The sequence below is a fragment of the Apostichopus japonicus genome, chromosome 16 (assembly GCF_037975245.1).
Source record: "Apostichopus japonicus isolate 1M-3 chromosome 16, ASM3797524v1, whole genome shotgun sequence".
NCBI classification, from domain to species: Eukaryota; Metazoa; Echinodermata; class Holothuroidea; order Aspidochirotida; family Stichopodidae; genus Apostichopus; species Apostichopus japonicus.
This window is the reverse complement of record NC_092576.1, coordinates 16,183,427-16,211,110: the sequence shown is the minus strand read 5'-3', so window position 1 is coordinate 16,211,110 and position 27,684 is coordinate 16,183,427. Positions and strand designations below refer to the sequence as shown.

Genomic DNA, 27,684 nt, shown 5'->3' with positions numbered 1-27,684 from the left:
CAAGATGAATGACAACATCCCACTATCCAAAGGAATAACACTGTACGATGAAGCTGCCATGCAGTGAAAAAGTCAATGTTGGAACGGTAGCAATCATAGCTAGAGCACAGATGCCGTCTGGGACAAACTGATGGGGTGACCTACTGCATCATTGACAGCAAAATGGAAGATATTTTCTGAATTAACCAAAAAGTAAGTTAATATTCTGTAGGTTTGACATCGCATAAACTTGATTCCATAGGACTCTATTATCTCAAATACGAGTAACAACTGAGGTAATTTATTCCAAAGTTATGGAATGAAGAAAGAAACAATCAGAAGGGATGAAAACTTTTGTATATCTGGTTAATGTGGTGGTATCTTTTCCTCTATGTCCATAGTATTTAACTACACTAGAGCTATATCCACTCTCTGGTTTTTAATCTTAAAGGTCAATGCAAGACAACACCAAATTGTCAGGCTAGGTCCACATAAAATGTACATACATGTATATTTAAATTTTGAAATCTTTACAATTGGTAAAGCGTGAATGACTTGCAACTTTTAAAAGCACTTGCTTTGGTAGGGAGCTGTTTCAGCTCCAATTGAATGCATGGCTGCATAAATAAAATGTGTAATGTTGTATACAAGGCAAGATGAATCAAGAATTAATGGGAACAAAATGGGATGGATAAACGAATTGAAATTTACAGTGAAATTAGTATATATGAAAGGTTGTGAGATGATTAAAATATTGGATGAATTACAGGAGATTTAGTTTTGTAAAGCAGTTCATTGTTTTCATCATTTGTAGAGTGTGAGGTCATGTGAGGTCTAATCGGTAATCGCAAAACATTCCAAGCTATATTGCGCGTGCTATAATTGGGACCAAATCAGCATATCTTTAAGAGAAAGCTTTTCTTTTTGTACCAACAGATGGATAGATCTACAGGCTAATACAGCAAAGGATATGCTCTAATTAGAAATGTCAGGCAAGATTATCACACAGTTTACAGTGGGGTGAATACAATCATCAACCAAGCTTTTCATCATGCTGTACATAGTGGTATACAGTAGCTCCTTGTTGGGCTTATCAATTAAAAGCTTGCATAGAAGCCGATGCCAAGCAAAGCAAAAGTATGTCCTGTAAATCGCGAAGTAGATTCACACATCTCATGTATATCCTCTGGGACACAGCACATCTTTCAATGGAGTTAGGAAGTTGCTGGAAGTAGTTGTTGGATTGGCACAGTAATGTAGTATTTGCTTCACATAAATGCAGAGCAGTAACAGAAAACTAACTAGTTCCAGGATATGTTACACTGTTACACCATATAAAAGATAGAGGAAATTAATATTATAAGCTTCAAGCAGACAGAACCAAGAGAATGCAGACCAGTCTTCATGGGAAGTCTTCTACATATTTAACTGTGTAAATGGACTCATTCTTTTGCAATGTACTTCTTGAAATATTTTAGTTTGGTGACATTGTGGCACTACATGTTTTTGTAAGTATTAGGGAACATTTGCAGCTGCTTGTCAAGAACATGGAACTTGTTATACAACTGAAGTGGTCCTGATGCTTAAGTGTTGAGGTTACTGGATATTTTGCTGCCTTACCTTGCTTTAACTGTTCTTAAATGCATTTCTCATGTTTTAAGATGTTTTAATTTTGTATTCCAAGCAAGATCAGCAAGCCATAGTACAGTAATTTTAAACAACCACCACACAGATACTTGTGCAGGACTAAGGGTATTTGTTAAGCAGATTACTATTATAAAAATCTTTCAAACTTTTATCCCACAAAATCTCCAGGGGTACACTGCATTGTTTCTGAACCACACTTTCACAATTCTACAAGTGGGGTTCAGGGGTTATGCTATGGGAAAAGTTTACAATGTTAGGCCTGACTTAATTACTGAAAGCTTTTGGTCTTTTATTACACCAAGAACCAGTTTATTCTTTTAACAAAATTAAATTTTTTCCCCTCAAAATTGAGGGGAGTGAATACAGCAAAGGCACATGCAACTAGCACCAATGTCATGGAAACCTAGTGCAGCCCAATGAAACATACTGTAAAACCACAACATTTGTAACTATAGGTATGAAATTGTGCAATCCAGGGGTATTGTGTATAATTTTGTCCCTCCAAGCATGGAAACTCCATGATATTGTGGTAATTTGCATTGGTTACGGTATTAGATACAGCCTATACTGGTAAGTCTAGATAAATACTTGAGGTATAAGTTAGTTCCCAAAATGTTTCTCATGTATGAGAGAGGTCAGTAAATTGAGGTCATGAAATAGTGCAAGTATCCTGGTTTATGTGAAATAAATCTTGTGGAAAATATAAACTGGGATTGAAAATACAATCAACTGCTTGAATATGATTGTACAATTTTTATTGTGTCTCGTCTTTTAATATCATGCTAATCTCCACTACTGTATGTGTTTGGTAAAAGCCAGATTTCTGGGTAGAAGTTTAAAAAAAAACAAATCTTCAACAATTTTTGATGAATTTTAAGCAATCACATTCACTGCCTCTATCTCTGTTTACGTTTTGAGTCAGCAACACAGTATACTCTACAGTAGTGTACAGAAAGGGACACTTTCTGATGTATTCCTGATCAATTGAAAATTGTTTGTTGTTTGACTGTTTGTAGCAGTATTCCTCGGAGGAGTGAAAAAAATAAACATACAGTGAACAGTTGCAACTGCGCATTCATTTATACATTACTTCAATTATGTTCTGATGCAATTCATGTATTATTCACTGTCAATTTTAGTTCAAAACTGTCAGTATACCATTAGTTCCTGAGCCATAATTTTTTTGCTTTAAAAATCTGGCTTTGAGTGTATAGTATTTTGTCAAAACATAAAAGTGGAGGGGCTGCTTATCATCATTCCCTGAACAGGCTTTACCCAATTTGTTAACTATAAAGGTAACATATCAAAATGTCTGGGGACTTGCCACAGTGCTGACAATTTTCAAATATTTCCATGGTTCCACCAGGGATGTTAGAGATGGACAAACAACATTTGAGCTTTCTTTAACGTTTGTTTCGTGCCGACATTAATACTGTTTTTGGTCCAATACTAATACCTAAATAGGGTGACAGTACAAAATCCCCCCGGACAAAGTCCCCCTAGGACAAAATCCCCCAGAGCCAAAATCCCCCTGGACAAAATCCCCCTAAGACAAAATCCACCCAAGCCAAAATCTCCCCAAGCTATAAAAAATCCCATCAATTCTTTACAAAAATGCGTCATCCCGGTCCCTGCTATCGTCATCCAGTACCGTCATCCGTTACCCTCACCAGTATTTCCATTGGTACTCTCAGTGGTACTCTCAGTGGTTCCCGGACCAGTACTCCGACCATACCCCGACCGGTACCTTAATAGTGAGCCTGACAGTTACCCCCACGGGTACCCCTCCCTGACCAGTACCCTGGACTGTACCCCGGCCGGTACCCAGACCGGTATCCCAACTGGTATCCTGAAAGGCACCCTGACACATACTCTGACACGTACCCTTACTAGTACTGGTACAATAAACAGTAATTTGACCAGTACCTTGACCGGTCCCTTAAATGTCACACCATGGAGCTATATCCCATGGCCACACTAACAGGTAGCCTCGCAATTACCCTCAATGATCTCCCGACCAGTCCCCTGACCAGTATCCGGACTGGTATCCTGACCAGTACCCTAACCAGTACACTGAGTGGAACCCTGACTGTTAGAGTGACCAGTATGATGACCGGTACCTTGACCGGTACCCTCACAGGTACCCTAACAGGAGCCCTCACAGTTACCTCGCCAGTACCCTCACTAGTACCCTGACCAGTCCCCTGACCAATCCCCTGAACGGTACCCTAACCAGTGCAATGTCCCATGCCTTGACTGTCACACCTGGGCCATCCCTGGTTGTTGCAGGCAGGCTTTGTATGGGTCATGGGGATATTGTCTGAGGGGGATTTTGTCCTAGAACCCCTAAATAGCACTCAAAACGGATAATGGTACCAGACGGTACCTGTACGTTGTCTGCTAGATTCATACGATGTCAAAATGCTAGAACATGCACTATAATACCGTTATCAGTCGTCAGTAGGTATATATACCACACTCATCTCATATCAGTATTTGTTTCTAATGTCATAACAGGCAGTGGCGGAGCGTCCATACAGTCAGGCGGGGGGGGGGGCGGACTCAAATGGGAAGCTGGCGCTCTTTTCAGCTATTCACCACTTTTTACTTATTCGCGATTATTTACTTTTTTATTGCGCTCTCATCTACCTATTGACATTTGTCACATTTTGTTGGCGATGACACTTATACCTAAAGGGTCATTTCCGGAGATATAGGGAGTATCTTTACTCAAAAGATTTCTGTACGCTCTGCGCCAACCTGTGGTGGCGCTCCGCTTAGATAAAGTCGAAAGCGCCCGTACAGACCTTTCTCGCCCCTCTGACCAATATCCCTAGATCCGCCACTGGCTCCCAATCTTCTTCCCCGTCAATCCGTCTAGTATCCCCCCCCCCTCCTTCCCAACCGAACCTCGTATGTTAAAGGAATATCTAATGATTAGAGACACTTATTCTAATGTTAAATCAGCAAAGAGCAAGCAATAATGATTTTATCACTAAGATTTTTTTTTTAATTTCTCAGTTACACCGTCATTTAACTTCCCACTCAATCTTACACTCCCTGGTAGGCTGGTACTCTTCCATCCCAATGTAGGAAACTTCATCGTTACACGCAGCACGCAACGATCTTTGTTCTACTTAATTGATCCTTACTGAGTCTTTCAACTTAAAAGCATATTTTTTTCCAAATAGCTTAGTGAAAGTTACACAGTTTAATAAATTAGAAGCATCTCCTTGTTAAAGAATTGTATTATCGGCGTATAGTCTTCCGATAAGCGTAACTTATAAGGGTTGAAAGAAATCAGTGAGAGCAGGCAGTAATGATATAAACTTACATATATATATATATATTTTCAAATCTCTCTGGTTACATCGTCATTTATCATCCCTCCCCCATCCTGCCCTACCCTTCTTCACCTCACACACTCCGCTCTATAGGGTTAAAAGAAATCAGCGAGAGCAGGCAGTAATGAAATTTACTTACATTAATGATTTTATTAAATCTCATTTAGGACAAATTATTAGGTCCCCCTGGTAACATCATTTACCCCCCCCCCATTCTCCCCTTCCCTTCCTTACAATCACCGCTTCTCTTACACCTAATATATGAGATATCCTCGCAAAGCGTGAAACTTTCTTCCTTATCCGCATATTCCAAGCTTTCTCCAAGAAAAGAGTTACAGTACCTATTACCCAGATTTTTAAAATAGCCTCCCTCCTCATAAAACGTGATGATCTATGTCTCTCATTAATCTAAAGCATGGATGAACTACCAACTTTAAGCATATTACAAAGTTTTTCCACAAAAGGGCTACGGAACCTACTACACACAAATTATGTAAATGTCACTAAACGGCATCCGTAGGGACATCGTTTTTTGGTCCACATTTGAGTTTCCATCATATCTTTAATCTGCTTTTCATACATATCTTTTATTGTGATTGTTATGATGACCACATCTAAGGACTTTTGAGTCATATTATTGTATCCAGTGGAATTGTCTCGCTGAGATATAAAAGGATGAATTTTCCGTACGTTTTCACGGTAGGCCCCTCTGTTCAAGGTCAATGCACGACTATAACATTAGGTCCACTAAGTGCTGATATTGGTCTCCATTTGCCACTATTGCAGTAAACCCAACCGAGCAACGTGTCTACGGTGTCTCTTAAAAGACAATATTATTAACAAATTCGAAAAGAATTTTTAATCTCTTTGGTGTCATTTTAAAAGTATTTCTGATAACCTTACGTACAGAATTCTTTTATATGAGAAAGGTACATATAAGAAACATGACAATCACCGTGATAAAACCAATTTCAAGATTACTAGCGATCAATTCGCTCAATTTGTTTCAAAAAATGATTGAAAAGTGATATGAATTCCTCCTCATTCATTCTTTTTATTTGAGCATGTTGAACGCTTGAGATAACATATCATTACGAATCATAAAAAATACCGTCCCTCTCCCCCCATCTCTTCCTACACTGAGCTCCCAACAGTGGCGGAGCGTCAATACAGTCAGGGGGCGGATGCCCCCCCCCCCCCAACGGACTCATAGGGACTGCTGGCGCCCTTTTCAGCTATTTATCACTTTTTTTACTTATTCGCGATTATTGACTTTTTTATGGCGCTCTCATCTACCTATTGACATTTGTCACATTTTGTTGGCGATGACACCTATTTATTCTTCGTTTATCTGCAAATTAGCAAGGCCCGGAAAGGGTCATTTCCGGCCATATAGGGAGTATCTTTACTCAAAAGATTTCTGTACGCTCTGCCCCAACCTGTGGTGGCGCTCCGCTTAGATAAAGTCGAAAGCGCCCATACAGACCATTCTCACCCCCTCTTACCAATAGCCCTATAGCTCCGCCACGATAACAGGAGTGACTTTCCATATGTTATTGGTAGGAAATTGCAGGAAATATTGGAATCCTCAATGAAAACTATACGTAGGTAGTCTTGTTTGCGTGGGGATTGAGTTGTGTAGGTGTTACACAAAAACGTAGATATGCTTTCTTTATTCTTGTGGAAAGCCGCTTTCACTTTGATATCAGATAAACCTGTGGTACATGCAGTGACGTAGCCAGGATTGTTCCAGTGGAGGGGGTGGGCGCTTGGTGGGGGGGCTTGACCAATTCCTGGGAGGGCGTCTTGTTACTACCTGAGTGGAGTGCCACCATGGGTTGGCGCTCAGCGTACGGGAAATTTTCAGCTATAAAGACCTCCTAGATCGTTGGAAATAACACTTCCCAGGCCTTGTAAGCTGCTCTAAAGTTTCACAACATCCTTTATTTTGAGATCCCCATGTCTTGATATGGTCATCAAATAGTTTAGAGAAATAGAAGAAAAAAGACAATCTGGTAAGTTGCTTTGAAATATCATGACATATCTCGGCCTATGCGCTATGTCACGTCAGGTTTTTCAGCAACTATAGCCTACTGCCGGTCCGCGGTCGAAGGGTCGTTCATGAGTGGTCATCATGGAGATTCGATACCATGCAGACCAATTAATGATATATTTTTCGCACATGTAACTTTTTCGACACCCAAAATCCCAGTGGGCGGGCGACAAGCTTTCATGGGGCTGTCGCCCCCCCCCCCCCCCCGTGGCTACGCCACTGGGTACATGGTGCCGAAGCACATATCTTCAAAGTACTGTCTCCAACTTTCAATTGTTTCAAGCTACTATGTGACCAAAAATAAGTTCTCAAGATGAAGTTGCAGATCTGAAAGGACCAGTAATTTTACTAGGAAACCTTTCGACCACGTACACCTTTGAAGTAGGATAGGATTACACAGTATTTGAATTCTTCATCGATCGGCTTGTATTAAATTAGCTGAAACTCTATAGACCAGTCTTGCAAGGTTTAAAGAAATGGCTCCTTACATAGTTGGCATGATTCAAATTCATCCAGTGCAAATTCATCCAGATGCAAATTCATCAATATAATTGGTCGAGAACTTGATAGAACAGTAAGCTGTCTGAATTAGCATCTTCAGATCGATTATGGGTTTGCTGAGTTAGGGAGCAATATTTTCGAAGTACAAGGACCAACCAATGAACACAATTTTAACATAAGAGGCAGAGATAAGACACTATAGCAGAAATCATTATGTCTTCTTTCTATTTATTACTGATAAATGCAAATATTTTCATTAAAAATCATTATGAAATTTCATGTTACTTTCAGAAATATATAAACAAAGCAACTTCTACAACTTCAGCTCATTCACATTCATGCTATCAGCTAGAAAATTTACCATGAGGCACATTTTCTATGAGGCATTGATGTGAATACCACTGACATAACTTGTGCTATTCAAATGGATAAAGGGCTTGGTCAAGTCATGAATAAGGCTCTGCCCCATATATTGCACATGTACAAAAAGGGTTACTGCTGTACATGCAATACTTTTTTGATGGGGGAGAGAGGGGGGGGGGGGGAATGTGGTAACATGTTGAAAAGACCACATCTTTTAATATTTCATTTTTCTTTTGAACATATGCAAATGCTAGAAATGAAAGCACTTGGAAATTTCTTAAAGAGATAGGCAGTTGTTGCCCTTGCACTGCTTTGAAGTCTGCACCACTGTAAATATTGTTGAAGGAGTGGAGTTCTGCGAATCTCTTGATAGTCAAGTAATAAATTTTTCTTTCACTGTTTGTTAAACAGCTCCTAGCAGTAATATGTATTTACACGACATTGTATCTGAGGTTCATTATGTAACCGGTGTTTCTACATACAGTCAAATTAAAAACCAATGTTAAACTTGTTCACCTGCAATGGTCTAAATTCAGAAAGTACATCAATATCATAACTCTTTTGCATGTTGTATAACGGTACTGAATTTGAAGTGGATTATATTTATCAATGAATATAGCAATGTTTTGGGTAAAAGCAATTAAAGCATCCACTTGAACTTCATGTTTTCCTTGCATTGTTTGCTACTTCCTCCTATCTAGATTCGAAAGGGACATATAGATAAATGCTCAATACCTCAAACAACATTATTTAACCCTTGTTTCCCACAAAAAATGTTCTGTCCCAGTTTCTGTAAACTACTCGGGATAAATGGAGGGGTGGGGGGGGGGGGAGTTGGACAGGTTGGGAAACTAAATATTTGACAGATGTTGTATTTGACAATAAAATTCACCTTCCCAAGGAAGTAATACAGTTCTTTAAGTGGCATTTTATGAAGGACCTACAGTATGTAACGATAGCAGAATTGTTTATTGCCTCCTGCTGAAATGTCCAATAAAGACTCGCAGTATTGGAATGTTCATCAGATTCCTCATTTTATAGAAACATCTGTGTTTATTGAAACTTTCCTAGGATGTTGCCAACAAGATGCAGTTGAAGTCTACTGTACCTTGTTGTCAAAGGTGGAGCTCACAAAAAGTCCTATCAACTAGTCTTATTCAAGCAGTGGCAACATATGGGGAAAAAAGAAAAGCAAAATATGGTACAATTTTGTTAATATTATTTTGAACTATTTATCCCAACACCCTATCCTCCTTTTAAGACTTTTGCAAGCTTGTAAACCAGTTACAGCACTCATGCAACATGATATGACAAAGGTTCATTGCCAGAACATGAAACTAGCAATTTGGAGTAAATTTGTTAAAAGAATGATGAAGTTAATACACTGAAATATTGAATGGGGCTCAAAAGAGCTTAAGAAGTCTTTTGAGGTACATTACTTGTTCTGATAAATATATTAATTGCCCTAAGATTCAGCTATTAAAGCAGCTACTAGTCAGATACTAGATAGTATGGGATCATGAAGGTTTTCAGATTTTACCTATATTGGCCTCAAATAACCTTTGACTTGGCTAAGAGCTCAGCACATGATACACCTGCATACAAACTTCCATTCATCATTCTAATATTGAACTATCATGTTAACATGGCTTTCAGATTCATATACTGTATCTAGTTATCTCACATGGGCTTCTGCTATACTGTACAAATTTATAGAATAGTACTCAATGTCAGAAACCTATATGCACTACATATGACTACCAACTTTTCCTTGTTGAGTTAGATGCTCTATGTTACTCTACTGACCTTGAGTAGCCTTTGACCCTCAATGAAGCCAACACCTACTGAAAATTCCAGTATAAATATAAAATTAATGAAATGATTCAGAAAATACTTTAACAGAAAGGAAAACTATTATAAACACTTCCGTTCATACTGACATCAGCGTAAACAATTTAAAGACCAAGAACATATGGTATAATAACTATTAGCTAACATTTCTTCCTTCTACTCTGCAATTTTGAGAGAACAATAAGCAAAATTGATACTGGCAAATGTAACATAGCAACAATAACAATAATTCACAAATGATAATGACATCAGAAAAAGTAGCAACCAAGACAATGATGATGATTTGAAAATCTTAATGAGCAATCCTAAATGTAACTAGAATATCACTTTTAGTAGAGCAGGGTTCTCACAAGCACGTTCTAACCTGGCGGTGGTCGTGGTTTGAATATGATTTTGCCTCTCCCTGCATGGTTTGAAAGTTTAGCGCCCGGGCTGAACATTTATGAACCAGGAATAGCTTGCTGCGACTTATCTGGTCCGAAAAAATTATAGCATGAGGTTAATTTCCTCCTGGGTGCATAATTATCATAACAGTTCAAGAATTTTTACCAAAGCTGATCATATTTGGATATCTGGAGTCGGCTCGGACTTGAAGGGTCTTGGATTTGGCTCATACCAAGTGGGCTCGGACTTGGCTCAGACTCTGGCTAATTGGACTCGACTACAGCTCTGCCATAAATATAAAAAGATAATGGATTGTTAATAATTTATTATATGATGTTGAGAAGGTAGACACTTAGAGAGTACTCCTAATTGTAATGGATAGCATTAAACTCTTCGTTTCACTAACAAAAGGATTCTCAAATACAGTACTAGCAACATTACAGCTGAATAATGGATCACCAATACGATGCAGTGAAGAAAGGGAGTTAGTTAGTTTCACTAACAAAAGGATACCACATGCAGTACCAACAAGAGGGATGCCCATTATATTGAGGGTCCACTAGACTTAAGGTTTGCTAGACCCAACACCCCCATTGTGGGAAGCATTATTGAGCGTCTAGTTAGCATTTATTGGGTAACTGAAAGTATTGAAGGACCTTGGTGACTCCCCTCCCAGTAGTTTTATAACATTTATGAACCAGGAAGAGCTTGCTGCCACTTATCTGGTCCGAAAAAATTATAGCATGAGGTAAATTTCCTCCTGGGTGCATAATTATCATAACAGTTCAAGAATTTTTACCAAAGGTGATCTTTGGTATCTGGAGTCGGCTCGGACTTGAGGGGTCTTGTATTTTGCTCAGACCAGATGGACTCGGACTTGGAACGGGCTCTGGCTAATTGGACTCGACTACAGCTCTGCCATAAATATAAAGAGATAATGGATTGTTAGTAATTTATTATATGATGTTGTGAAGGTAGACACTTAGAGAGTACTCCTAAATGTAATGGATAGCATTAAACTCTTCGTTTCACTTACAAAAGGATTCTCAAATACAGTACTAGCAACATTACAACTAGAATAGTTGATTACCAATACGCTGCAGTGAAGTAAGGGAGTTTAATAAAGAGCATCCCTCAATGTAATGACTAGGATGAAACTCTTAGTTTCACTAACAAAAGTATACCACATGCAGTACCAACATGGGGGGGGGGGGGAGGATGCCCATTACATTGAGGGTCCACTAGACTTAAGGTTTGCTAGACCCAACATCCCCATTGTGGGAAGCATTATTGAGCATCTAGTTAGCATTAATTGGGTAACTGAAGTATTAAAAGACCTTAGTGTCTCCCCTGCAGCAGTATAACAACTGGAATAATGGATTGGTGAAACAATGTTTTATTTGATACAGTGAAGTAAGGGAGTTACATGAATAATAGTTAATGCAATGAATATGATTAAAATCTTTGTTTTACTAACGAAAATTATTCTCAAATACAGCAACATAAGAATTTGTATAAATGGATTATTAATAATGAATTTTATGATGCTGTGAAGGAAGAAAATTCATTAACAAATTTTAATTTGTATGCTGCATGTCATATACCTGTCCAGAAACTAAAAAGAAAAATTCAAACTCATAGAATGCACCGTACCTGGCTCCAAGCAATGACATATAAATCTAGTCCTCATTGTATCTACAGAAGTTGTTTGTCCAATTTTAATCGAAAGCCTTTCCTTTCATTGAAAATTTTGATCTTCAGTAAAAATATTCTTCTGTCTGCAGATTTTATTGATGACAGTACTTCCTTCTCTTGTGGAGAAATTCCACCAGCTCTTGTTAACCTACAACAAACCAAAACAACATTTCAATCATATGTCAAAGTTTCACTGAAGTACATTCCATGTAAATATTTTTTTAAAGCCTCACATTTTGATATTGACATTGTTGCAAAAGGTACAAATAAACACATCATAATCAAGGTTAAAATGTGATGGTGTGTTAACACCTCAAGTCTTTGCTTCACAATCCTACCTACAATTCATTCCAGCCTGCCAGATGGCAGATTTACAGTACATTTGGTTTTCAAAGACTACACATTAAGTCATTTCAATTCTGATAACATTCTATGATGGTGGAAGTAGCAAAGTAAAACAAAAGTTTTGGCAGTGGACTTGGTGGGAAGTGGAAAGTCTTTCTTACATTACTTTGTTAGCCGTTGCCTTAGATCGTTTTCATTTTTTGAAAATAAACAGCAAATTTTCATCATCTTTTTTCCTGTTGAAACTTAGTACAGTAAATTTATATTATGTATAGTGTGTGTTGATCAGACTTAGAGGATATTAAAGGGAAGACTTTAGAAAACTAACTTCAGGTCATAGGGATTTAAAATATATCTCACAGTCAATACTTACTGAATATTAAAGACAACTAGGGATGTTTGCAATATATGCTTGTGGGAGCTCCTTATTTCCATATAAGCCATTTCTCGCTGCATCCCATGGTCAGCATGAACCAGCAGCTCAAAGTTACAGTATTTTGATATCCTGTGTCGACCTTGAAATTGCAGCCCTGTACTTCTTGCAATAAAGTGGAGCATATCTGCTGTGGTGTTCTCATTCTGCATTCATGCATTCCTCAAATTGTGCCAAATTTAAGCCATCTTTTCTGACAAGAGAATGAACATAAATAAGTCCAGATAATTGTTTCATAAATTGCAGGTGGAAGTCTTGACAGTGCAGTTCCCTATTTGATGTCAATACTTAGTGTACATGTTGTCCAATATTCATGTCAGTTTAGTTAATTTAGCTATCACTTTTTTCATGGAAACCGCATATATGCAACAATTGAGAAAAATGCCACACTACTAAGTTTGAATATTGATCTATTATTTGGTATGTAAGTTGTACCCAGGAATTTAGCATGCAATCACTTCAAGAGATTGACTGAGTATTCATGCATGGTTCAATGCCTCATCCCGCATGCAGTTCATTTACTTAAAAATTGCATGCACCCTAGACTATATTTGCCGGTACATTTAGTCCCTCAACGTATCATTTGGGGTTTAAGCTCAGGACTACTTGTGTACACAGACTTTGGCATTATGACTGAGCTCATTTTTAATGTTTGGTTTCAATGATGTTGAAACTTTCCACTCACGATGGCATATGTGTGCGTGTGCATTGGTAGGAGTACTGTGTTTGTGATCCTAGCTTGTAAACACAGTTTCTCATGACAGTAAGCTTTATTGGACAGATCTCATAGTTGGTACAGTATGTATGTATAGATGCATCACAAGTACAAGAAGCCTATTGTTTTTGGGGAAGGTCAAAGGAAATTTAGGTAAAAATGGTCAAATTGTGAAAACTCAATTTGAAGAATGGATAGATCTATTTATTGGTATGTCTAGGCCAGTGGTTGGGTCAACAGGACAAACTTGTGAAAACCTTATTTAAACCATACATCTCAAAGCAGGGTACACTACAGTAGCTTGCAGAGATATATAATGTTTAGTATCATGTTATATCGCTACAGAAGGCTTTCAGTGGTCTTTTTAGATCCCCAACTGTCACTTTGAAAATGTTGTTTATCACAGTTCTCAATAGTTTTTTGCTCTATATTATTAAGATACAATAAGTTGTACATGCAGCCTACACAAATACAGTAGCATACATGTCAGATTGACAAATTCATAAAATGAAACTTATTACATAATGGAAACCATGTGCAGTGCAGTTTGCATAATGGTGATCTATTTATACACCCAACCAGCTAGTATCGGATCATAGCAACATGTTACCACATGTATGCATTTAAGTGTTTTGTCACACAGTACAGTGCTAACATCATACAAGGGAGTTTTATTTGTTCCATAACAACTCTGATCATAATAGCCTGTTCGTGCAGGGAGTTGTAATGGAACAAATCCCTGGTTTGTGCTACAGTATGGACATGAGAACTATCTAGTGCCTGTTGAACATTAGTCTTGTGCATTTTCATGTTACTTACTAACACCAAATTACTGCACACAGATGGTCATTTTTAAAAGTATGAAAACTGAATACAATCAAGAGCTTTTATTTGGACATGATACCCAATATGAAACTACTTTAGTTGCACATACTGTATGTATGCTGGTTTTTATCATGAATGATTTTTATAGGAGCCATGATTTTTTTATTTTTTATGAAGTAGGTCTGGATTCCCTTGGCATTATAACCTGATTGAAATTTAACCTCTGTGATTGCACTAATATGTGAGACAATTGATCAACCTAATTAATAGCTTTTAATGATGAAGACATTGATAACAATTTCATAACTCATTAGTGTGAACACAATGCAAGGTTCAATGAGGTACTGTTTACTTCCTTAAAATGTATAGCTGGTGGTTTTTCAACATACTCTAATTCTTTCAAATATGTTACATTGAATCTTTACACTTTTCCATTGATATATCACAGACTGTGTTTTTTGTTATGGGACTCTGTAAAACTGGATCAAACCTAGCAATTTTGGACAAGGAATTTGCTCTTTTCGCAAAAACTCCTAAGTGCTCAAGTGACTGTACAGTAGGTCACCCTGTGAAGGCATTGTGGGACTTTGAGGAATACTTTTGATCAAGCTATTACTTCAGCACTAGTAACACTACCCACATCATAACGTTAATATCAAAATGCCTAAATAACTTAGCCATGATTGCGTTGTTATTCTAAAATGAATACTCAATTGTTTACCTTCAGCCATGATTCATCCCATAGGTGCAGGGGAAAAAAAACTCATGTTACAAAAAATTGTTGTATACTGCTACACTGAGGCCCTGTGTGACTTAGTTCTCTGAATCAGAACCAATGACACACCACTACTACTGTACGCACAGGGCTAAGTGATGCACACTAACACATATAGAGAATATTGTGGGGATGAATATTGTACCGAGACGGCAAACGTTTTCACATTTTTTACTTTTGTAACTCGTTTATGGAATCTATCAGGCCCTTTCTTTTACTGTAGTGTTCCGTTTGCTTGAGTATCTGTTTTTGTGGAGTTGTGACTTTCTGACTGCCTTATTTTATGGCAGAGAGATTGAGACATACCCAAAGATTTATATTTCGTGAAATGGTTCAAAATTGCATCGCACGAATGCAAGTTCTTTCATACCCCTAAATTGACACATCTGTCGATAAGCTTACTGTAGTGAAGGCCTAAGTAAACATCCATTATCTTTGGATGCTGTTTGCTATGCTCTGGGCCTCTAACCTCAGACAGGTCAGGTCCCAGAGATTAGTGGTATTATATTGAGGTAATTTTGGTTATTTTTAGGGAGTAAGATTTCCAAATGCCCAAAACATGCACTAACACAATTTGATCAGCATATACCTGAAATGGATTCAAACTCATGAAATATTTAACTCTGCTTGGCTGCAAAAAGTTATGGTTGCCTGCTGTATAGTTGCTAGTACTAGCTACAGTAGTAGTAGGCTAGTATAGTAATAGTAGTACTAGTAGCCTAGTAGGCCTAGGCCTAGTAATATTTGGAGGTGCGTCAATTATTAAGCCTTTAGTTACTTTAAAGATCTGGAAGATCACCAGGCTGCAAAATGTGTAGGTTGACCAGTCTGTTACAAGTATATACTTTAATTTATTTATCACATTTTATATTCCGAGTATCAGCAAAGGCAGTAGCAGGCAGCTGTGATTTACCATAGCCAGTAATACTGATAGGTCCAATTTAGGGCTAACGTTAGGCCTAGGCTAGGCTAGTCTACTCTAACTCTAACCATGGTCTTACTTTATTTGTGTTCAGCATGAAGGTATTTACTCTAAATGTTATTAATATATCCGGAACACTTTTAAGGAATTTACTTACAATGCATATACTCCACCAAAGTTCCAAAAGCCAACTTCAAATGGGCAACGTTTACGGTAACCTGCGGCACTTTCCTTTGTAGACTACATGGCTAGGCCCACATAAAGTAACGTTGAATGTAGGCTATTGGGATAGCAACGATACGATCCGATCGACTGCCCTACCACCGAACACAGAAAGAACTGCTTATATATGGGGGCGTTGTTTCGTTACGTGTAAATTTGCCAGTTAAAATAGAAACTCTTATTTTCTTAAATATCCCAAATTAATGGAAGAAAAAGTACAATTACGAAGATTTCAGTGTAATTAGAGGAACCTTTAAGTTTCGGACTTATATATAGCCGCATTTGGTCAAAATCGAGGTGTAAAGTTGGGGTCAACATATATACCATGTTCGTAATTCTGTTATATACCCTTCGGAATTACCTCCACTTTTGAAGGGAAATTTTACCCTTTAAATGAACGATTTTTTTTTTGTAACTTCGGAATTGAAAAGTTTATGAGGTTTTCTCTTAACTCGAAATAATCATTCCTCAAAGGGAGTGAAATTGATTGAACAAGAAGACCCTAGACTTAGGTTTACCTGGTGTCAGGTAAACCTATCCCCGAGGTAAACCTAAGTCCCAGCTATCATGCTATGAAGTAAACCAACATACCAATGTGTATATATATATATATTTATATATATATATTTATATATATATATTTATATATATAAATATATATATATATATATATATATTTATATATATATATATATATATATATATAAATATATATATATGTATATATATATATATATACATATATATATATATATATATATATATATATATATATATATATATATATATATATATATATATATATATATATATATATATATATATATATATATATATATATATATATATATATATATATATATATATATATATATACATTGGTATATTTGTTTACTTCAACGCATGATAGCTGGGACTTAGGTTTACCTCGGGGATAGGTTTACCTGACACCAGGTAAACCTAAGTCTAGGGTCTTCTTGTTCAATCAATTTCACTTCCTTTGAGGAATGATTATTTCGAGTTAAGAGAAAACCTCATAAACTTTTCAATTCCGAAGTTACAAAAAAAAAATCGTTCATTTAAAGGGTAAAATTTCCCCTCAAAAGTGGAGGTAATTCCGAAGGGTATATAACAGAATTACGAACATGGTATATATGTTGATCTCAACTTTACACCTCGATTTTGACCAAATGCGGCTATATATAGTTCCGAAACTTAAAGGTTCCTCTAATTACACTGAAATCTTCGTAATTGTACTTTTTCTTCCATTAATTTGGGATATTTAAGAAAATAAGAGTTTCTATTTTAACTGGCAAATTTACACGTAACGAAACAACGCCCCCACACATAAGCAGTTCTTTCTGTGTTCGGTGGCAGGGCAGTCGATCGGATCGTATCGTTGCTATCCCAATAGCCTACATTCAACGTTACTTTATGTGGCCTAGCCATGTAGTCTACAAAGGAAAGTGCCGCAGGTTACCGTAAACGTTGCCCATTTGAAGTTGGGTTTTGGACTTTGGTGCAGTATATGCATTGTAAGTAAATTCCTTATAAAAGTGTTCCGGATATATTAATAACATTTAGAGTAAATACCTTCATGCTGAACACAAATAAATTAAGACCATGGTTAGAGTTAGAGTAGACTAGCCTAGGCCTAACGTTAGCCCTAAATTGGACCTATCAGTATTACTGGCTATGGTAAATCACAGCTGCCTGCTACTGCCTTTGCTGATACTCGGAATATAAATGTGATACATAAATTAAAGTATATACATGTAACAGACTGGTCAACCTACACATTTTGCTGCCTGGTGATCTTCCAGATCTTTTAAAGTAAAGGCTTAATAATTGACGCACCTCCAAATATTACTAGGCCTGGGCTACTAGTACTAGGCTACTATTACTATATAGGCCTACTAGCCTACTACTACTGTAGCTAGTACTAGCAACTATACAGCAGGCAACCATAACTTTTTGCAGCCAAGCAGAGTTAAATATTTCATGAGTTTGAATCCATTTCAGGTATTTGCTGATCAAATTGTTTCTGTGCATGTTTTGGGGCATTTGGAAATCTTACTCCCTAAAAATAACCAAAATTACCTCAATATAATACCACTAATCTCTGGGACCTGACCTTTCTGAAGTTAGAGGCTCAGAGCATAGCAAACAGCATCCAAAGATAATGGATGTTTACTTAGGCCTTCACTACAGTAAGCTCATCGACAGATGTGTCAATTTAGGAGTATGAAAGAACTTGCATTCGTGCGATGCAATTTTGAACCATTTCACGAAATGTAAATCTTTGGGTATGTCTCAATCTCTCTGACATAAAATAAGGCAGTCAGAAAGTCACAACTCCACAAAAACAGATACACAAGCAAACGGAACATTACAGTAAAAGAAAGGGCCTGACAGATTCCATAAACGAGTTACAAAAGTAAAAAATGTGAAAACGTTTGCCGTCTCAGTACAATATTCATCCCCACAATATTCTCTATATGTGTTATTGTGCATCACTCAGCCCTGTGCATACAGTAGTAGTGGTGTGTCATTGGTTCTGATTCAGAGAACTAAGTCACACAGGGCCTCAGTGTAGCAGTGTACAACAATTTTTTGTACTGTAACATGAGTTTTTTCCCCCTGCACCTATGGGATGAAACATGGCTGAAGGTAAACAATTGAGTATTCATTTTAGAATAACAACGCAATCATAGCTAAGTAATTTAGGCATTTTGATATTAACGTTATGATGTGGGTAGTGTTAATAGTGCTGAAGTAATAGCTTGATCAAAAGTATTCCTCAAATTCCCACAATGCCTTCACAGGGTGACCTACTGTACAGTCACTTGAGCACTTAGGAGTTTTTGCAAAAAGAGCAAATTCCTTGCCCCAAATTGCTAGGTTTGATCCAGTTTTACGGAGTCCCATAACAAAAAAACACAGTCTGTGATATATCAATGGAAAAGTGTAAAGATTCAATGTAACATATTTGAAAGGATTAGAGTATGTTGAAAAACCACCAGCTATGCATTTTAAGGAAATAAACAGTACCTCATTGAACCTTGCATTGTGTTCACACTAATGAGTTATGAAATTGTTATCAGTGTCTTCATCATTAAAAGCTATTAATTAGGTTGATCAATGGTCTCACATATTAGTGCAATCACAGAGGTTAAATTTCAATCAGGTTATAATGCCAAGGGAATCCAGACCTACTTCATAAAAAATAAAAAAAAATTCATGGCTCCTATAAAAATCATTCATGATAAAAACCAGCATACATACAGTATGTGCAACTAAAGTAGTTTCATATTGGGTATCATGTCCAAATAAAAGCTCTTGATTGTATTCAGTTTTCATACTTTTAAAAATGACCATCTGTGTGCAGTAATTTGGTGTTAGTAAGTAACATGAAAATGCACAAGACTAATGTTCAACAGGCACTAGATAGTTCTCATGTCCATAGCACAAACCAGGGAGTTGTTCCATTACAACTCCCTGCACGAACAGGCTATTATGATCAGAGTTGTTATGGAACAAATAAAACTCCCTTGTATGATGTTAAAACTGTACTGTGTGACAAAACACTTATATGCATACATGTGGTAACATGTTGCTATGATCCGATACTAGCTGGTTGGGTGTATAAATAGATCACCATTATGCAAACTGCACTGCACATGGTTTCCATTATGTAATAAGTTTCATTTCATGAATTTGTCAGTCTGACATGTATGCTACTGTATATGTGTAGGCTGCATGTACAACTTATTGTATCTTAATAATATACAGCAAAAAACTATTGAGAACTGTGATAAACAACATTTTCAAAGTGACAGTTGGGGATCTAAAAAGACCACTGAAAGCCTTCTGTAGCGATATAACATGATACTAAACATTATATATCTCTGCAAGCTAGTGTACCCTGCTTTGAGACGCATGGTTTAAATAAGGTTTTCACAAGTTTGCCCTGTTGACCCAACCACTGGCCTAGACATACCAATAAATAGATCTATCCATGCTTCAAATTGAGTTTTCACAATTTGACCATTTTTACCTAAATTACCTTTGACCTTCACCAAAAACAATAGGCTTCTTGTACTTGTGATGCATCTATACGTACATACTGTACCAACTATGAGATCTGTCCAATAAAGCTTACTGTCATGAGAAACTGTGTTTACAAGCTAGGATCACAAACACAGTACTCCTACCAATGCACACGCACACATATGCCATCGTGAGTGGAAAGTTTCAACATCATTGAAACCAAACATTAAAAATGAACTCAGTCATAATGCCAAAGTCTGTGTACACGAGTAGTCCTGAGCTTAAACCCCAAATGATACATTGAGGGACTAAATGTACCGGTATACATAGTCTAGGGTGCATGCAATTTTTTAGTAAATGAACTGCATGCGGGATGAGGCATTGAACCATGCATGAATACTCAGTCAATCTCTTGAAGTGATTGCATGCTAAATTCCTGGGTACAACTTACATACCAAATAATAGATCAATATTCAAACTTAGTAGTGTGGCATTTTTCTCAATTGTTGCATACAGGTATGCGGTTTCCATGAAAAAAGTGATAGCTAAATTAACTAAACTGACATGAATATTGGACAACATGTACACTAAGTATTGACATCAAATAGGGAACTGCACTGTCAAGACTTCCACTTGCAATTTATGAAACAATTATCTGGACTTATTTATGTTCATTCTCTTGTCAGAAAAGATGGCTCAAATTTGGCACAATTTGAGGAATGCATGAATGCAGAATGAGAACACCACAGCAGATATGCTCCACTTTATTGCAAGAAGTACAGGGCTGCAATTTCAAGGTCGACACAGGATATCAAAATACTGTAACTTTAAGCTGCTGGTTCATGCTGACCATGGGATGCAGAGAGAAATGGCTTATATGGAAATAAGGAGCTCCCACAAGCATATATTGCAAACATCCCAGTTGTCTTTAATATTCAGTAAGTATTGACTGTGAGATATATTTTAAATCCCTATGACCTGAAGTTAGTTTTCTAAAGTCTTCCCTTTAATATCCTCTAAGTCTGATCAACACACACTATACATAATATAAATTTACTGTACTAAGTTTCAACACGAACAAAGATGATGAAAATTTGCTGTTTATTTTCAAAAACTGTAAACGATCTAAGGCAACGGCTAACAAAATAATGTAAGAAAGACTTTCCACTTCCCACCAAGTCCACTGCCAAACCTTTTGGTTTACTTTGCTACTTCCACCATCATAGAATGTTATCCGAATTGAAATGACTTTATGTGTAGTCTTTGAAAACCAAATGTACTGTAAATCTGCCATCTGGCAGGCTGGAATGAATTGTAGGTAGGATTGTGAAGCAAAGACTTGAGGTGTTAACACACCATCACATTTTAACCTTGATTATGATGTGTTTATTTGTACCTTTTGCAACAATGTCAATATCAAAATGTGACGCTTTAAAAAAATATTTACATGGAATGTACTTCAGTGAAACTTTGACATATGATTGAAATGTTGTTTTGGTTCATTGTAGGTTAACGAGAGCTGATGGAATTTCTCCACAAGAGAAGGAAGTACTGTCATCAATAAAATCTGCAGACAGAAGAATATTTTTACTGAAGATCAAAATTTTCAATGAAAGGAAAGGCTTTCGATTAAAATTGGACAAACAACTTCTGTAGATATAATGAGGACTACATTTATATGTCATTGCTTGGAGCCAGGTACGGTGCATTCTATAAGTTTGAATTTTTCTTTTTAGTTTCTGGACAGGTATATGACATGCAGCATACAAATTAAAATTTGTTAATGAATTTTCTTCCTTTACAGCATCATAAAATTCGTTATTAATAATCCATTTATACAAATTCTTATGTTGCTGTATTTGAGAATAATTTTTGTTAGTAAAACAAAGATTTTAATCATATTCATTGCATTAACTATTATTCTTGTAACTCCCTTACTTCACTGTATCAAATAAAACATTGTTTCACCAATCCATTATTCCAGTTGTTATACTGCTGGGAGGGGAGACACCAAGGTCTTTTAATACTTCAGTTACCCAATTAATGCTAACTAGATGCTCAATAATGCTTCCCACAATGGGGTCGTTGGGTCTAGCAAACCTTAAGTCCAGTGGACCCTCAGTGTAATGGGCATCCTCCCCCCCCCCCCATGTTGGTACTGCATGTGGTATACTTTTGTTAGTGAAACTAAGAGTTTCATCCTAGTCATTACATTGAGGGATGCTCTTTATTAAACTCCTTTACTTCACTGCAGCGTATTGGTAATCAACTATTCTAGTTGTAATGTTGCTAGTACTGTATTTGAGAATCCTTTTGTTAGTGAAACGAAGAGTTTAATGCTATCCATTACATTTAGGAGTACTCTCTAAGTGTCTACCTTCACAACATCATATAATAAATTATTAACAATCCATTATCTCTTTATATTTATGGCAGAGCTGTAGTCGAGTCCAATTACACAGAGCCCGATCCAAGTCCGAGTCCATCTTGTCTGAGCCAAATACAAGACCCCTCAAGTCCGAGCCGACTCCAGATACCAAAGATCACCTTTGGTAAAAATTCTTGAACTGTTATGATAATTATGCACCCAGGAGGAAATTTACCTCATGCTATAATTTTTTCAGACCAGATAAGTGACAGCAAGCTCTTCTTGGTTCATAAATGTTATAAAACTACTGGGAGGGGAGACACCAAGGTCCTTCAATAATTCAGTTACCCAATAAATGCTAACTAGATGCTCAATAATGCTTCCCACAATGGGGGTGTTGGGTCTAGCAAGTCTAGTGGACCCTCAATATAATGGGCATCCCTCTTGTTGGTACTGCATGTGGTATCCTTTTGTTAGTGAAACTAAGAGTTTTATCCTAGTCATTACATTGAGGGATGCTCTTTATTAAACTCCCTTTCTTCACTGCATCGTATTGGTGATCCATTAATTTAGCTGTATTGTTGCTAGTACTGTATTTGAGAATCCTTTTGTTAGTGAAACGAAAAGTTTAATGCTATCCATTACATTAAGGAGTTAACTTTCTAAGTCTCTACCTTCTCAACATCATATAATAAATTATTAACAAATCCATTATCTTTTTATATTTATGGCAGAGCTGTAGTCGAGTCCAATTAGCCAGAGTCTGAGCCAAGTCCGACCCCACTTGGTATGAGCCAAAACCAAAACCTTTCAAGTCCGAGCCGACTCCAGATATTCAAATATGATCACCTTTGGTGAAAATTCTTGAACTGTTATGATAATTATGCACCCAGGAGGAAATTTACCTCATGCTATAATTTTTTCGGACCAGATAAGTGGCAGCAAGCTTTTCCTGGTTCATAAATGTTCAGCCCGGGCGCTCAACTTTCAAACCATGCAGGGAGAGGCGAAATCATATTCAAACCACGACCACCGCCAGGTTAGAACCTGCTTGTAAGAACCCTGCTCTACTAAAAGTGAAATTCTAGTTACATTTAGGATTGCTCATTAAGATTTTCAAATCATCATCATTGTCATGGTTGCTACTTTTTCTGATGTCATCATCATTTGTGAATTATTGTGATTGTTGCCATGTTACATTTGCCAGTATCAATTTTGCTTATTGTTCTCTCAAAATTGCAGAGTAGAAGGAAGAAATGTTAGCTTATAGTTATTATACCATATTTTCTTGGTCTCTAAATTGTTTACGCTGAGGTCAGTATGAACAGAAGTGTTTATAATAGTTTTCCTTTCTGTTAAAGTATTTCTGAATCATTTCATTAATTTTATATTTATACTGGAATTTTCAGTAGGTGTTGGCTTCATTGAGGGTCAAGGCTACTCAAGGTCAGTAGAGTAACATAGAGCATCTAACTCAACAAGGAAAAGTTGGTAGTCATATGTAGTGCATATAGGTTTCTAACATTGAGTACTATTCTATAAACAGTATAGCAGAAGCCCATGTGAGATAACTAGATATCTGAATCTGAAAGCCATGTTAACATGATAGTTCAATATTGGAATGATGAATGGAAGTTTGTATGCAGGTGTATCATGTGCTGAGCTCTTAGCCAAGTCAAAGGTTATTTGAGGCCAATATAGGTAAAATCTGAAAACCTTCATGATCCCATACTATCTAGTATCTGACTAGTAGCTGCTTTAATAGCTGAATCTTAGGGCAATTAATATATTTATCAGAACAAGTAATGTACCTCAAAAGACTTCTTAAGCTCTTTTGAGCCCCATTCAATATTTCAGTGTATTAACTTCATCATTCTTTTAACAAATTTACTCCAAATTGCTAGTTTCATGTTCTGGCAATGAACCTTTGTCATATCATGTTGCATGAGTGCTGTAACTGGTTTACAAGCTTGCAAAAGTCTTAAAAGGAGGATAGGGTGTTGGGATAAATAGTTCAAAATAATATTAACAAAATTGTACCATATTTTGCTTTTCCTTTTTTCCCATATGTTGCCACTGCTTGAATAAGACTAGTTGATAGGACTTTTTGTGAGCTCCACCTTTGACAACAAGGTACAGTAGACTTCAACTGCATCTTGTTGGCAACATCCTAGGAAAGTTTCAATAAACACAGATATTTCTATAAATGAGGAATCTGATGAACATTCCAATACTGCAAGTCTTTATTGGACATTTCAGTAGGAGGCAATAACCAATTCTGCTATCGTTACATACTGTAGGTCCTTCATAAAATGCCACTTAAAGAACTGTATTACTTCCTTGGAAGGTGAATTTTATTGTCAAATACAACATCTGTCAAATATTTAGTTTCCCAACCTGTCCAACACCCCCCCACCCCTCCATTTATCCCGAGTAGTTTACAGAAACTGGGACAGAACATTTTTTGTGGGAAACAATGTTAAATAATAATGTTTGAGGTATTGAGCATTTATCTATATGTCCCTTTCGAAACTAGATAGGAGGAAGTAGCAAACAATGCAAGGAAAACATGAAGTTCAAGTGGATGCTTTAATTGCTTTTACCCAAAACATTGCTATATTCATTGATAAATATAATCCACTTCAAATTCAGTACCGTTATACAACATGCAAAAGAGTTATGATATTGATGTACTTTCTGAATTTAGACCATTGCAGGTGAACAAGTTTAACATTGGTTTTTAATTTGACTGTATGTAGAAAACACCGGTTACATAATGAACCTCAGATACAATGTCGTGTAAATGCATATTACTGCTAGGAGCTGTTTAACAAACAGTAAAAGAAAAATTTATTACTTGACTATCAAAAGATTCGCAGAACTCCACTCCTTCAACAATATTTACAGTGGTGCAGACTTCAAAGCAGTGCAAGGGCAACAACTGTCTATCTCTTTAAGAAATTTCCAAGTGCTTTCATTTCTAGCATTTGCATATGTTCAAAAGAAAAATGACAAATTAAAAGATGTGGTCTTTTCAACATGTTACCACATCTCCTCCCCCCCCCCTCTCTCCCCCATCAAAAAAGTATTGCATGTACAGCAGTAACCCTTTTTGTACATGTGCAATATATGGGGCAGAGCCTTATTCATGACTTGACCAAGCCCTTTATCCATTTGAATAGCACAAGTTATGTCAGTGGTATTCACATCAATGCCTCATTGAAAATGTGCCTCATGGTGAATTTTCTAGCTGATAGCATGAATGTGAATGAGCTGAAGTTGTTGAAGTTGCTTTGTTTATATATTTCTGAAAGTAACATGAAATTTCATATTGATTTTTAATGAAAATATTTGCATTTATCAGTAATAAACAGAAAGAAGACATAATGATTTCTGCAAAAGTGTCTTATCTCAGCCTCTTATGTTACAAATGTGTTCATTGGTTGGTCCTTGTACTTCGAACATATTGCTCCCTAACTCAGCAAACCCATATTCGATCTGAAGATGCTAATTCAGACAGCTTACTGTTCTAGCAAGTTCTCGACCAATTATATTGATGAATTTGCATCTGGATGAATTTGCACTGAATGAATTTGAATCATGCCAACTATGTAAGGAGCCATTTCTTTAAACCTTGCAAGACTGTGCGAAAAATATATCATTCATTGGTCTGCATGGTATCGAATCTCCATGATGACCACTCATGAACGACCCTTCGACCGCGGAACGGCAGTAGGCTATAGTTGTTGAAAACCCTGACGTGACATAGCGCATAGGCCGAGATATGTCATGATATTTCAAAGCAACTTACCAGATTGTCTTTTTTCTTCTATTTCTCTAAACTATTTGATGAGCATATCAAGACAGGGGGATCTCAAAATAAAGGATGCTGTGAAACTTTAGAGCAGCTTACAAGGCCTGGGAAGTGTTATTTCCAACGATCTAGGAGGTCTTTATAGCTGAAAATTTCCCGTATGCTGAGCGCCAACCCAAATGGTGGCACTCCACTCAGGTAGTAACAAGACGCCCTCCCAGGAATTGTTCAAGCCCCCCCGCCAAGCGCCCACCCCCTCCACTGGAACAATCCTGGCTACGTCACTGCATGTACCACAGGTTTATCTGATATCAAAGTGAAAGCGGCTTTCCACAAGAATAAAGAAAGCATATCTACATTTTTGTGTAACACCTACACAACTTAATCCCCACGCAAACAAGACTACCTACGTATAGTTTTCATTGAGGATTCCAATAATTCCTGCAATTTCCTACCAATAACATATGGAAAGTCACTCCTGTTATCGTGGCGGAGCTAGGGGTATTGGTAAGGGGGGGGGGGGTGAGAATGGTCTGTATGGGCGCTTTCGACTTTATCTAAGAGGAGCGCCACCACAGGTTGGCGCAGAGCGTACAGAAATCTTTTGAGTAAAGATACTCCCTATATGGCCGGAAATGACCCTTTCCGGGCCTTGCTAATTTGCAGATAAACGAAGAATAAATAGGTGTCATCGCCAACAAAATGTGACAAATGTCAATAGGTAGATGAGAGCGCCATAAAAAAGTCAATACTCGCGAATAAGTAAAAGAAGTGATCAATAGCTGAAAAGGGCGCCAGCAGTCCATATTAGTCCGTTGAGGGGGGGGGGCATCCGCCCCCTGACTGTATTGACGCTCCGCCACTGTTGGGAGCTCAGTGTAGGAAGAGAAGGGGGAGAGGGAGGGTATTTTTTAACGGTTTTGGTGAGCGTCTGCAATGATTCGTAATGACATGTTATCACAAGCGTTCAACATGCTCAAATAAAAAGAATGAATGAGGAGGAATTCATATCACTTTTCAATCATTTTTTGAAACAAATTGAGCGAATTGATCGCTAGTAATCTTGAAATTGGCTTTATCACGGTCATTGTCATGTTTCTCATATGTACCTTTCTCATATAAAAGAATTCTGTACGTAATGTTATCAGAAATACTTTTAAAATGACACCAAAGAGATTAAAAATTCTTTTCGAATTTGTTAATAATATTGTCTTTTAAGAGACACCGTAGACACGTTGCTCGGTTGGGTTTACTGCAATAGTGGCAAATGGAGACCAATATCCGCACTTAGTGGACCTAATGTTATAGTCGTGCATTGACCTTGAACAGAGGGGCCTACCGTGAAAACGTACGGAAAATTTATCCTTTTATATCTCAGCGAGACAATTCCACTGGATA

The 27,684-nt window shown here is 37.2% G+C and overlaps 2 protein-coding genes and 2 long non-coding RNA genes across 8 annotated transcripts in view; 3 read left to right on the top strand and 1 right to left on the bottom strand.

Annotated features, from left to right (window-relative positions):
* Positions 1-27,684, top strand: part of LOC139982960 (uncharacterized) — a 499,934-nt gene that overhangs the window by 85,962 nt on the left and 386,288 nt on the right. The gene's annotated exons all lie outside the window — the stretch shown is intronic.
* Positions 1-27,684, top strand: part of LOC139982964 (neuronal acetylcholine receptor subunit alpha-9-like) — a 136,710-nt gene that overhangs the window by 96,665 nt on the left and 12,361 nt on the right. The gene's annotated exons all lie outside the window — the stretch shown is intronic.
* On the bottom strand, positions 7,733-16,632 carry LOC139982968 (uncharacterized). The gene is made up of 5 exons (XR_011798449.1): positions 15,990-16,632; positions 12,536-12,788; positions 11,776-11,965; positions 10,922-11,037; positions 7,733-10,407 (listed from the first exon to the last, which is right to left on the bottom strand). It is a non-coding gene; the product is annotated as an uncharacterized lncRNA (long non-coding RNA).
* On the top strand, positions 17,946-25,884 carry LOC139983436 (uncharacterized). The gene is made up of 4 exons (XR_011798675.1): positions 17,946-21,042; positions 21,613-21,802; positions 22,541-22,656; positions 23,207-25,884. It is a non-coding gene; the product is annotated as an uncharacterized lncRNA (long non-coding RNA).